Below are 13,117 nucleotides of genomic sequence, written 5' to 3'. Positions count from 1 at the left end.
ACTTTATGGGGAAATCATTTATCTAATCTTATATCAGGAAATGCTTACAACCGGCGCTTATTCTGATAGTATAAGGTAACAAAGTCTTAGGGGGGACATTTATTAAGCCAAAAATGCGTATTTTTTGGTGGAAAGGGGCCAGATGCGAATAATTTTCAGAGTCCGCTCTATTCATCATTTGGTTCGGAAAAAAATTGTCAGGAAACCTACTCCAGCTCTGAGCTGGCATAGGTTTCCTGGCGCGCAAACTCGCCCGCACGGTATTTATGGAGAGACCGTCTGCCTCTACATAAATCTCCGTACTGTCGGAGATGCAGGGACATTTTTAAGTCCGGCGCAAAAAACGCCAGACTTAATAAATGTTCCCCTTAGTGTTTCTAAAAGACTTTTTTTTATATACAAAAGGTCGACGCTTTATATGCAAAACTTTATCTTATCAATGGGGCGATTGTAGGGTTTATTGTGCCAACAAGCCATTTACAGCCTATAGAAAGTGATAGTACCTGCAGAGGAAGCAATTCCAATGGTGATATTGTAGTAGTGTTGTTCATTATTCAGTTCTCTCATATAATAATGGGACTCTAAACTGTAGGTTCACAAATGCTTTATTATTCCAAACTTTATGTCTGTATTATTATTATTATTATTATTATTATTACTATCAATATTGTTACTATTTTTCTTGTTTTTGTTATTATTATTATTGTTGTCGTTGTTAATATAATTATTATTATTATTATTATTATTATTATTACTCAGCCAGCGTCCTTGCTTGTTTCACCAGGGTTTCACACATGGGTGTATATGAAGCAGATATATAAAATCCAAGTGGAAATATTTGAAAAATACAAGAACTACAGAACTTCATCCCAAAAGGTAAATTATCTTTATATTCTTCTGATGTTTTTGAGCTTACTCTACTTTCGTATAGCTGTCTGTATAGTGATTTAGACCTCATGCTTGTTTTAATATTGATGCATCGGGTAACACGCCATTCATTCCCTTCAGCCTCTGCCTTACAAAACCTGTTTCAAGTTACTCGCCTTTCATCTTAGAAGTAACAGGTGGTTGTAACATTTAATCAAATTACACATTTGACCTTGCTCTTGACCTCTTGGAGGAAAAGTCATAACATTAAATGTATCAACAATTTACATGGATAATGCTATTTCCAACATTCTGCTAGCAGCTTAGATATGGGCAGATTTGATGCACAAATTGCCTCCCTAAAATGCTAAAAGAGAGTTTGCACAAGTGTCTCTAGAAATATTGTGTTTTTCTTTTTGCAATATGTATTGATGGCCTATTGTTAGAAGGACTAGGGAACTGGACGACACTGGACAGGTGATGCCCTGGCAATGACACCCGCCCCACTGTCCCTGCCTAATTGCCTCGACTGCCCTAGGTGGCAGAGGATAACTGGTCAATAGTCCCTAGCCTATGCAGGTTTGACACTGAACGCGGACAAGACAAAAAAACACAAATAAACGTAAATAGTCAGAGGTCGGGGTCGGTAACTAGTGATCTGGGAAGTCCAAAAGAGTAGTCAAAAGGTCCATGCCAGAAAGTCATAGATACCAGAGAAACAGTCAGGAACAACTGCTAGGTCAAGAAACAATGCTCTATCGTGGGCAGGGAACACAGGTATGGGGAGGACACATACATGAATCTGACTGGTGGTGCTGGCCGCCAGTCAGCTTATACTAAATGTTAACCAGCTATGACGTTCAGCCGTGGGCAGGGCCCCGGCAGGATCAAAGTACCCCTAGCAATCCGACCGGCAGCTGAGGACGTCGTCGGCACACCCGATGGGGCGGCCACACACTCCGGTGGTGTCAAGAGCTGAGAACGCGGCTTCGACCCTGACACCTATCCTCAGGCTAGCCAGGTCAATCTAGGAGAATACGACCAAAATCAGAAAAATGACAAAAACAAATATTCAATTCAATAAAGTTCAAATATTCAGTTTAATAAGTCCAGGACTAGCACTTCAAAACTAAATCACAAAGGCAAAGGGAAAACCGGGGCATCGGCAGAGATGGGTAGTACAAAAGTTTAGCAGGAAAATAAATACAAGTAAGTGTGACTAGTCCAATGTGTAAGCAAATCAGGGATCTCATATCAGCAAAGTGGCTTATAGACCATCGTATGTCTATAACATATCTTATGTACACGTTCCATGCACAGTCCGTATATATATGGATGGTGTGCAACGGAACTTATTATGTGAATTCCAAAACAGTTTAAATCTTTACGGTAATGTACTGACACAGCCGCACAGCTGCGCAAAGATTTAAACTGTTTCAGAGCTCCCGGCATCATAATTATACATGATGCCTGGTGTTCCGATAATCCATTTTGTTGCACACTGTCTGAATATACAGACTGTGCAGAGAATGAGTGGATAAGGCCTTAGGAAGAGACGATTGGGGAGATCTAGCCAGGACAGGATTGGATCTGACAGCCCCAGTGCTCCAGTCTCCTGACAGTATTCCTGGCTTGCATAGCATGTGAGCAAACAGAATGGCGTCCCTCACACTCGTGTAGCATGCAGATGGGCATTGTTAAAATCTCATCCATTTTGCTGGTACTGTATTAGGCTGTGTTCACACTATGTATGAAACCGGCCATTCCGTGACCCGGCCGGTCTCTGAAAAGATCACCCCGGCCGGTACTGCAGTACCGTCCGGATGATCTTTAGTGCCGCAGAGTTCTTATGCGGGCGCATCCGTGTGCGCCCATATCAGAACTCCCCAGTACACACTATGGAGCGAGCGGACGGAGCCGCTCGCTCCATAGTGTGCACTGACAGGGTTTTCTACGGTGCCGTGAGAGATCCTGGCCGTAACGTATACTATGTGTATATGCTCCGGATGGGATTCCATAGAACGCAAAGCAACATATACTTTCGTAAAAAGTACGGCCATTGTTGCCGATTGCAACAACGGCCGACTTTTACGAAAATATACGTTGTGCGAACATAGCCTTACACTGCAGATTTTTCACATGCAAATGCACAACAGAAAATCTGCAGAGCATCTGCTCCATGTGAATGTATCTTGAAGGTCTGTAATTCTAGCAAAACTTACTAAAAATGTATAAATAAATAAAATTTAACCTACGTATTTTTTACCAGAAAAAAAAGGCATAAATCCCTTTTATAAATAAATATATTATTCGTTTTTTTTTTTTTTTTACAAGTCTAGGCAAAACTAATCTTGGAAATTCCAATCTTCCGCTGTAACTAATCACGGTTATTGCCCTGAACAGTAGTTTTGTTAATTAAATATTGACCTTTTATGTTGGTTGCCGGGTAGCCTCGCTAATGGAGATGTTGGGCGTGCGTAGCCTTCCCGGCAATGGCTCACTCTGCCCGAGACATTAGAGGAGAAATAAAATGGACGATGCTGCGGCAGAATTTTGTTGTTCGATAGAAAAGTCTTAAAAGAGATTGCTCTGGCTTCATTTACAGTCGTTCTATCACCATGGTTACACGACGGTCTGTTAGGCAGTAAGCACAGGGTTTAAACTCAATATATGCTCCTAATGATACAGTTTACAGTTCACAGATACAATATGTTCAGGTATAGTAAGAGGTCTGCGGATGGATACTGAGCGATATTAGTCGACTTGCTGAGCTCTCTTCCTAAGTAATATCGTTCTGGCCGTCTTTTCTCAGCTATTACTGATTTTCTGGGTCATCTGCTGCTTCATGGGAACTTATTTCGATAGTATTTATGGCATAAAATGATATTTATAAAACCAAAGCTGACAATGATGGGAAAAAAAGAGGAGTTTTCCAACCATATGCATTATTTTACCACCTCCGACTAGAAACAATAGGCTACATATAAACAACGGCTATTATTTCGCACTCAAAACAATGGCCGCTGTTTTAAGGATCAAGCAATGGCCATTGTTTTAAATAAAGCATTGCATTGAAGTCTATGGACAATGGCCGGAAATAAATTACATGAACATTATTTCACCAGCCGTATTGGTACAATGGCCGTTGTTCAATATATTGTGGAAACAACAGCCATTGTTTGCACTGACTTTGAGGCAAATCATTGCATTATGAAAGGAACGGCCATTGTTTTAATTGTAACCTTTTTAAAAAAAAAGTAGAGTAAGTGTGAGATTAGCTCTGAATATTAAGAGAGCATTTCTATTCCTTATAAAAGAGAAGCTGGGGCAAGTCTCCCATTGGGGGAGAGCAGCCGGTAGTAACTGGGTAGCTGATAGGTCAGAACCTTCTGAAAGCAGCCTCTGGTAGGCTGGGAGAGATGGTAGTGGCTGCCAATAACTTACAGTGTAACAAAACATATACATAACATTAACCCCTGAGACCTGCCTGCTATAGAAGGAAAATACTTGTTAATGACATCTTGTGGTGAAATAGCAACACTACAACTGTCATAGGGACGCTTTAAAAAAAAAAAACAACACAATATACCTCAGTGCCGACTGACATACATAGTAACCTGGCAGTGGCACATGGGTTCCAGGACATGTTGGTAAACCATTGTTTGCCATTTTGGTTAAAAGATATTATTATTATTATTATTATTATTATTATTATTATTATTATTATTAAGTTTTAAAGAACTAAACATCATTTTAACCCCTTATCACCTCATGACGCACCTGGTACATCATGGTATCGTGAGGGAAGTTCAGAGAGGGGTCCTGCCGGGACCCCGCTCTGAATGGTGCCGCTCCCGGCTGCTAAATGCAGCTGGGGAGCGCCTCTATTAGCTGGCGCAGGTCCCATTGCCGTGCCGGCTGAATAAGCATATAAATGCAGCTGTCAAACATGACAGCTGCAGTTAAGTGCTCTGCTCCCAATGTCCCTGGTGTCTAGTGGGACGGATTTACGTTCTTCTGGCTGAGCTGGGCCTCAGCGTCGCACTGATGCTGATCCTGGCTCGGCAGTACATTGCTCTGGTCTGCAGCAAGCCAGTGCAATGTATCACAGATCTAATGGATCACTGCTGTGTATATAGAACTCCACCAGGGGGACTTCTAGTTAAAGTAAGAAAAAAAGTAAAAAAAAATTTATTAATAAAGAATCTCCTCCCCTAATAAAAGTCCAAATCACCCCACGTTTTCTATTTTATAATTGTAAATAAATAATCAAATATACAAACATATTTGGTATCGCTGCGTGTGTAATCACCCAAAATATTAAATTATCACATTCCTGATCTTGCACGGTAAATGGTGTAAGCGCAAAAAAATTTAAAAAGTGCAAAATTGCAAATTTTTGTTTGCATCAAATCCAGAAAAAAAATTAATAAAAAGCGATCAAAAGTCTCAAATATGCAAACAAGGTATCGATAGAAAGTACAAATAATGGCACAAAAAAAAAGACATCTCAGGGAGCCCTATAGACAAAAAAAATTAAAGCGTTATAAGGATGGGAAAAGAGCAATTTTATACAAAATTAGTTTTTTTTTTTAAATGTTTTAATTTTTTAAAAGCCATCAGATAAAATAAAAAGTCACACAAATTACATATGACTGTAATCGTACTGATGTGAGGAACATAGATAAAATGTCAGTTTTACCATAGGGCGACCGGTGTAAACAAGAAACTCTCTGAAATGGAAACAAATTCCTTTTTTTTTTTTAATTTGACAGCGCAAATGGATTTTTTTTTCCGGTTTTGCAGCATATTTTATTGGAAAATAAAGCCTGTCATTGCAAATTACAATTGGTGTCGCAAATAATAAGGGCTCATATGGGTCTCTAGGTGAAAAAATGCAAGCGCTTTGGTATTTTAAACATAAAGCGCAAAAACTAAAATTGGCTTTCACCTTAAGGGCAAGTTCACACAGAGTAAACACAGCGTAATTCCGCGGTGGAACCCTCCACTGTGGAATCCCGCCGCGCTCAGTGTGCTGCTTTGAGCGAATGGGAGAGCGCGCGCTCGTCCGCTTCCTTTCCTCTCCGCTTAAACATGTTAGTTCTTTGATCGGAGAGCAGCGACAGCGGACAAGGGTGCGTTCACATGTACAGGATCTGCAGCAGATTTGAAGTTGCAGATTCAATGCAAAGTACTGTAACTCTGGGCCATCAAATCTGCTGCAGAACTGCTGGAGATTCAAATCTGCGCCATCAAATCTGCTGCAGATCCTGTACGTGTGAACGCACCCTAAAGAGTTGAAATTGGGAAAAAGTGACAATGCGTATATGTGTTGCCAGCAATGTGTTCTGCATTGGAGTCTGCTGTTGTAGCTTCTCCCGTGCTGCAGCCACTGTATGTGCTACTTTTTGACAGCTGATAGAGCAGATTTGCAAATCACGAACTCCCATAATACATTTCCAGCTGGGAAATGTACTTAATTGCTTTAAGAGCTAATGCTTAAGTCTGATTCATCGCAGTTTCTCATTGTTAGACCGTGTTATATGTCGGAGATTGTTTAGCAGCAGGAGACAAAGTTGAAAGGTCCCATTGATATATTTACAACTGCAAATAGCACATCGGATGGAGCTAAAAGATATCATTTCATTCAACATGGAGCCCGGACATTTATTAGGAGCTGAGAAGTGCCGTTCGGCTAAGCTGCTCGCAAATTTTCTTTGCAAACATTTGCTAGCTGGGAGCAATAAGGGAAACAAATGATCTATCTGAGGCTTCGAGAAAGCATATTAATGAAGGATATATGCAAATAGTCTGTAATGGACCGAACATGCATTACCTTCATAGTAAAGAAGAATGATCTCCAGATGGCAGAATGATAGGGATTCAAGTCACTTCTCACAAAGTATGTCCCATTTATAAAGGAAAAAGCACAAACAAGTAAGTTCACTAGTTTAATTTTGCTCTTGACAGATATGTAAAGGAACAGCTTCCCCGCGTCTAGAATAAGCCTGGGGTGGAGTTACTATAGCTCTCTATTGTTCTAGAAGAAATTATACAAAAAGATGGAAGACCAATGGTAGGTAGAAATGAGTATTGGGCAACATACCGCTCCTCCCGATCCTCTTCTCCACATCTGGACTGTCCTGATACTTCTGGCAGAGACTTTGGCTTGAGAAGGGTCTTTGAGGACCGAAACGTTGCCCGATACTGTTATTGTCTCTCTTCTCTGGTTGGAATAAAGAAACTAAGCACATTTTCTTTGTCAAAGCCTTTCTTCTATACTGCGTTACCAGCAATCTATAGTGCTGTGGTTTTTCCTACGTGTCTTTTCCACCCAGTCCAGACCACAATGACGATTGTTTTTCCATCCACAAACCAACTGTGCAGATTTTGCCACACAGGCATTTTAGGCACCTCAGTTCTTTAGGACCCTAGGTTTCATTTCCTTCCCTCTATGATAACTCCCTGTCCATAGTATTTCAGTTATAATTCCCCTCTTGGTGCCCCCCCCCTTTGTATTCCACATGAAAATGGTGCCGCCACATGTGTCAATGTGTCCTTTGCCCCCAAACCGTAATATGGCCGACACATTCATAGAACACGTTTTGGATCCCCAAATACTCATAATGCCCCATATTTTGCTTCTTGCACCAAAGTCATGCTCTCCTTTATGCCACCATACAGTTATAATGTTCTCTTTATGCATATTGTGGGCTGTCACTTTTGCCAATTTTGTTAAAAAAGGTACAAAAATTTGCATTGCCAATGAGCTTTGCTGAAGTCGCTTCACTCATCTCTATTTGTAGTTATAGAAATAAGCATTCTAACTAAAATTTTAACCTAATATTTTTCTCATGATAACAAGGGTATGTTCCCACTTCAGAAACATATTTGGGGAAAGGTGGCCGTCCTGTTATATAGACAGCCGCTAATAATGACCACAATTATATAGACGGCCCCCCTCCCCATTATGTTCCTAAGGTAGGAATGATCAGTATTTTAGACAGTTTTGCAACCAAAACCAGGAGTGGATCGAAAACACAGAATGGCTATGCTCACTCACTGTTGAAATTTAGTAGATGCCCGCCATTTAACTGCACATAACGGCCATTATGTCAAAACAAACGGGCAGTGTTTTGAAATATCGGTAATTATTTGTCATTGAATGGCCATGTGTGAACATAGCCTTACAGTGTTAAAGGAGAAGTCCGGCGAAAATTGTTATTAAAGTATTGTATTGTCCCCCCAAAGTTATACAAATTACCAATATACACTTATTACGGGAAATGCACATAAAGTGATGTCACTTCCTGGATAACATGGTGATGTCACTTCCTGGATAACACGGTGATGTCACTTCCTGGATAACATGATGATGTCACTTCCTGGATGACATGGTGATGTCACTTCCTGGATAACATGATGATGTCACTTCCCGGATAACATGGTGATGTCACTTCCCGGACAACATGGTGATTTCACTTCCTGGATAACATGGTGATGACACTACCCGACTCCCAGGCTGCGGCTTCTGGAGAGAATGATGGCAGGGGGATGCTCAGTGTCCCTCCAGAGCCCTGTGTCCCTCAGTATCCCCCTGCCATCATCCTCTCCAGCAGCCACAGCCCACACAGCTCTGGGAGTCTGGCTGTGACATCACCATGTTATCCAGGAAGTGACATCACCATGTTATCCAGGAAGTGACATCACCATGTTATCCAGGAAGTGACCTCACCATGTTATCCAGGAAGTGACCTCACCATGTTATCCAGGAAGTGAAGCCTTGATGCAGTAATAAGTGCAGGGAAAAAAGCACTTTATAAGCATTTCCCGTAATAAGTGTATATTGGTGATTTGTATAACTTTTGATGGGCAATACAATACTTTAATGAAAATTTTCACCGGACTTCTCCTTTAAATAAATAATGAACACAAAGAATTCATAAACTGCAAATCACTTGATTTTTTTTCTTGAGTTTGAAGAATAGATTGTAGAATCCAAATGCACAGACACAGTAGAGTGAGTCCGTATTTAATTGTATCTGCTCTCTGGGTATCAGTAGAGTTTGTGGAATTGATTTAATGATATCTTCTAACCTTTTCACTAGACCATAGATTGTAGCCAGATTTTATAGTGCCCTCTTTTGCTTTAAGGTTATCTCTCCATGGAAAACTCTTTACATTTACATTTACAGCCTGTGTTACGGCTCGGAGCCCACAGTGCTGATGGTTATCGGCTGGAATCGGTTGAGATTGCTATCAGACGCACCCTAACATCTTAGCTCGGCAGATCAGGCAGGGAGCGGGCTAATGTCACCTCTAGTAGGTGTTATATCAGCCTAAAAGGGAAAAGTGGTAAAAATAGAAATAAGAATAGTCAGTATGGAATAAAAAGCCCATAGTACAAAGCTAGCAGTGGTGGAATATGATATATAACATCATAGTTAAATGGTCAGTATGAAGAGATTATAATATTATAGACAGGGGTTATAATAAACTATTAACATTGGGAAGATAAAAAAATAGATGCAATATAATATACTTAAGGGGGGACTCTCAGCGGGTTCATAGGAACCTGCTGATATCTCTCTGTAGCTGCCTACATCCTCCTTCCATCGCCAGATATCCTTCACGGTTGTCTTTTAATATGCATCCGGTACCTTGGATAGAGCAAAAAAGGATCTTTTAATCTGCAGCATTGTGTCAAGCTGGTGTGACCTAGAGTGTCTGTGCCCCAGGTCTGCGATGCCCCTCCTTCCTTCCTCCCCACCCTCCTCGTGATTAAGAACATCCCTAGGCAGGATTTCTATTCATTGCTCGTCTAGACAAGTGATGAATAGGAGAAATTCTGCCAGGGGATGTTCTTAATCATGGGGAGGAAGGAAGGAGAGGCATTGCAGACCTGGGGCACAGACACTCTAGGCCACACCAGCTTGACACAATGCTGCAGATTAAAAGATTTTTTTGCTCTAGCCAAGGCAACGGGCACATTTTAAAAGACACAACCGGTAAGGATTTACTCTCATCAAATGGATGGTACCAGCAGTTTGGTGGGAGGGAATGGTGGATATACAGTTGTGCCATCTGTGTGTACTCTTATCTCTTATCATCTAGACACTTCACCGCTATGTTTTACCAGCTGAGACAACCGGCTTTCAAGGAATGTGTGCTGAACGTTTGTTGCAGGATTCATGAAATAACAAGGGAAAAGTCCTCTAAATCTTTAATCTGCCTGGAGATATTTATATTTAGAACAGTGAAAATGTCAGGCCCCAAGGAACAAAGTGAGAGTAGTAAAGCAAGACTGTAATGATAGCTGCACTGATTTATGGAGGAGGCAGAGAGTCCAGGCGATGCTTGGCAGTCACATGTCTCTCAGATATTTGCCCTTCATTAGATGCTGGCAGGAGAGGAAAGAACAGACAATCTCCGTGTCGAGGTTTCTTGCATTTAAGTCAATATCCGGCTTACTCTGACATCGAAACTGGTGTGTGGATACAATATACTGGAGAGAAGTGACCTTCACCAGTGACGATACTGCTAACATTCATCAGCAACAACTCTGGAGGGTTGGGTTACATTTACGATAGAATGTTCATCAGTATATTTAAATATCGTTATATCAAAAGGAAGGAAAAAAATACAGTAAAAAAATGGCAAAAACAGCCATTTCTATAGTCACGTAGCAATGAATAAACATTTACAGTAAATGACATCATTTATTTTTAATTTTTTGTGTCTTAGACCCTGCATGCCCTTGTGCTCATCTTGAGTACAGCTTTCTGCTGACCCATGTATGTTGCATCCATGTGCAATTGTCTCTTACACCGATGTAGAACACTATAGGAACATAGGGCAAGGTGCAGTTTTCTGTTGACGAGTATATGATATATAGTAACTTGGATAGATTCTGCAGTCCATACTTGAATAATGGTTACTGCTTAAAGCAAACGTACCAGCAGGGACATCACTTTTAAGATTTCTACATCAATAGACCAGCATGGGGATTCCAGTACCGTGGTCCTTTTTTTTAAACTACAGCCTGGTCTATTCCCAGACACCAGCCTGGCCTGAAGCACTGGATGCTTGCCTGCCCCCAGTGCGACGTTCTTACCCCCCCCATATCGCGGCTCCATTATAATCAATGGAGCAACGTCACAGAGGGGAGGGGTTTCGTGACACTGGGGGGCGGGCGAGCGGGCCTACCCCCAGTGCTTCAGAATGGGACGGTGACCAGGAATAGACCGCCCGTCTATAGATGTAAAAATCTCAAAGCGATATATATGCTGGTACATTCACTTTAAGAATGAAGTTGGCTATATGCACTATATTATCAGCAGATTGCATTGAACTGATGTTATATGATTCATTTGGCTGTTTGGCCGCCCGTCAGTGCAGTGACAGCTATTGGTCCATTATTCTAGGTCAGGTGGACTGATCACCCTTTGTCTTTAATTGAACAGTCCATTGAAATTAATAGTAAAAATGGTGAAAGGACGGTGGAAAAAACTGTGCGTGACCAACTAAAAAATAACGTCCGCTCATTATTTTGATGTCTGTGCAGACAACGTCCATTATTTTATGCATTGTGTCCATTGGATGTCTGTCATTCCAATGACTTCCAAAGTCAATCAAGTTGCTGCAATAACGGACGTCTTTTAAAATAGAAAAAGTAGCCACCTTTTCTCTTTTTTTGACGTTCTGTGAAGTCTGCCGTCCGTATGGGTGTCGCTGAAAATCAATTAACTATTGATTTCCATTCACACTACACTACACTACACTACTAGACCTCAGCTTTAACCATCATGTGGTCATTTAGAACAGGGTCAGGCTACCACTGAATTATGGAATTGGTTTTAATACTGAAATTTGCATAATAATAAATAGTATATAATTATGCAGATTTAGTCATTATCCGGTGACCACGGATTCCAGCACTAAGGGAAATTCTAGAAATCTTGGCTTTTCTGCAGTGAGTCAAGAAAACTTGTTTTCTATTGAACTGCGGCTCTATAACCTAAAATAGGTATGTTTCCTCTGTTGTAATTAGCATCTATGGAAAGAGAAAATAACAGTAATTACAAATCCAATTATTACTTTAATCTCCCATTTAAAGCATACCTGTCCGTATGGGGGCTGATTACTATTACATAACTATTAGATTGTGGCTTTCACTGTTCTCAATATTTTCTGGGGGCGAACATTAACAATTTTGGCTTTACATAACAAAATAATACTTAAAGTGGAACTCCAGGTAGAGGTTAAAAAAAATGAAACTTCTGCAGAAGCATAGGGCATTACTTACCTGTCTATCCCGGTTTTGAAACCACTAAAAATCCATTTTTTGGGGGTTTTTTTTTGCTCTGTATTGTGTTTCTGTCCTTCCTGGTTGAGCAGTTCCCAAAATGCAATGCTTTCCCTCAGCTGATCATCACAGTCCCGCACCCATCACAATCAGTAAAATTAGTGCAGCAACTGCTTCTGGCCGGTCAGAGATGGTGAATCACTCAGGAGATTGGGGATCCAGCCGCGCCTCCTGTGACATCACACCCCACCCCCTGTCTGCATCATCAGCCTGTGTTCAGCAAACACACACAATGTGAGACAGAGGCATGGGATATTTGTCTCCTAAGGTGGGATAGCAGAAGGAGCAGGAGACAATGTGGATGTGCACAGGGGCCATTTTTCATTACTTCCTGGATTTCTATCAGCTACCAGTGTGGCAGAACCGTACAGATACAGTAATACATTGTATAGACACATCTATATAACTTGTACTTTTAATAGAAAACAAGTTTTTCTTATCCGGAGATCCCCTTTAATACTTCTATACTTATTCATCTTCATAACCTTCAGTGAACAAGAGCTTGGAGTTATATATTTTAGATCATTTATAATAGATTCCTTACAGAGATTCGAACTGGAATACAAAGATATTGGAATTCTCCAATCTATTGAAGATGGAAGAACATTTTAAGAATTGTAAAATCTTTATATTCCCAGACAAATTTATCAGCATGGAATTTCTTAAGTATCCAAGGTGTGTTCGGCCTTTCTATTAGAAAAGGACTTTTTGTAGCCACTAAGAGGTCTGTGTAAGGCTGGGTTCACACTACGTTTTTCAATCCGTTTTTTTTGCAAAAAAAACAGATGAAAGACAGATGGAAAAGACGGATGCAACTGTGTTTTGACTTCAATTCTTAAAAAAAAAAAAAGGATTTTTTTTACGGGCACAAAAACGGGGTCAACC

At 40.7% G+C, this 13,117-nt stretch overlaps 1 protein-coding gene across 1 annotated transcript in view; it reads left to right on the top strand.

Moving 5' to 3' along the window:
* WSCD2 (WSC domain containing 2) overlaps nt 1-13,117 on the top strand; it is a 233,971-nt gene that overhangs the window by 56,904 nt on the left and 163,950 nt on the right. Inside the window, exon 2 of the mRNA XM_069963971.1 lies at nt 785-876. The gene's annotated coding sequence lies outside the window, so the exon portion shown is untranslated. The remainder of the gene's footprint in view (nt 1-784; nt 877-13,117) is intronic.

Source organism: Dendropsophus ebraccatus, chromosome 3, assembly GCF_027789765.1.
Source record: "Dendropsophus ebraccatus isolate aDenEbr1 chromosome 3, aDenEbr1.pat, whole genome shotgun sequence".
Taxonomy (NCBI): Eukaryota; Metazoa; Chordata; class Amphibia; order Anura; family Hylidae; genus Dendropsophus; species Dendropsophus ebraccatus.
The sequence above is the reverse complement of the archived record's forward strand: the minus strand, read 5'-3'. Positions and strand labels throughout refer to the sequence as shown.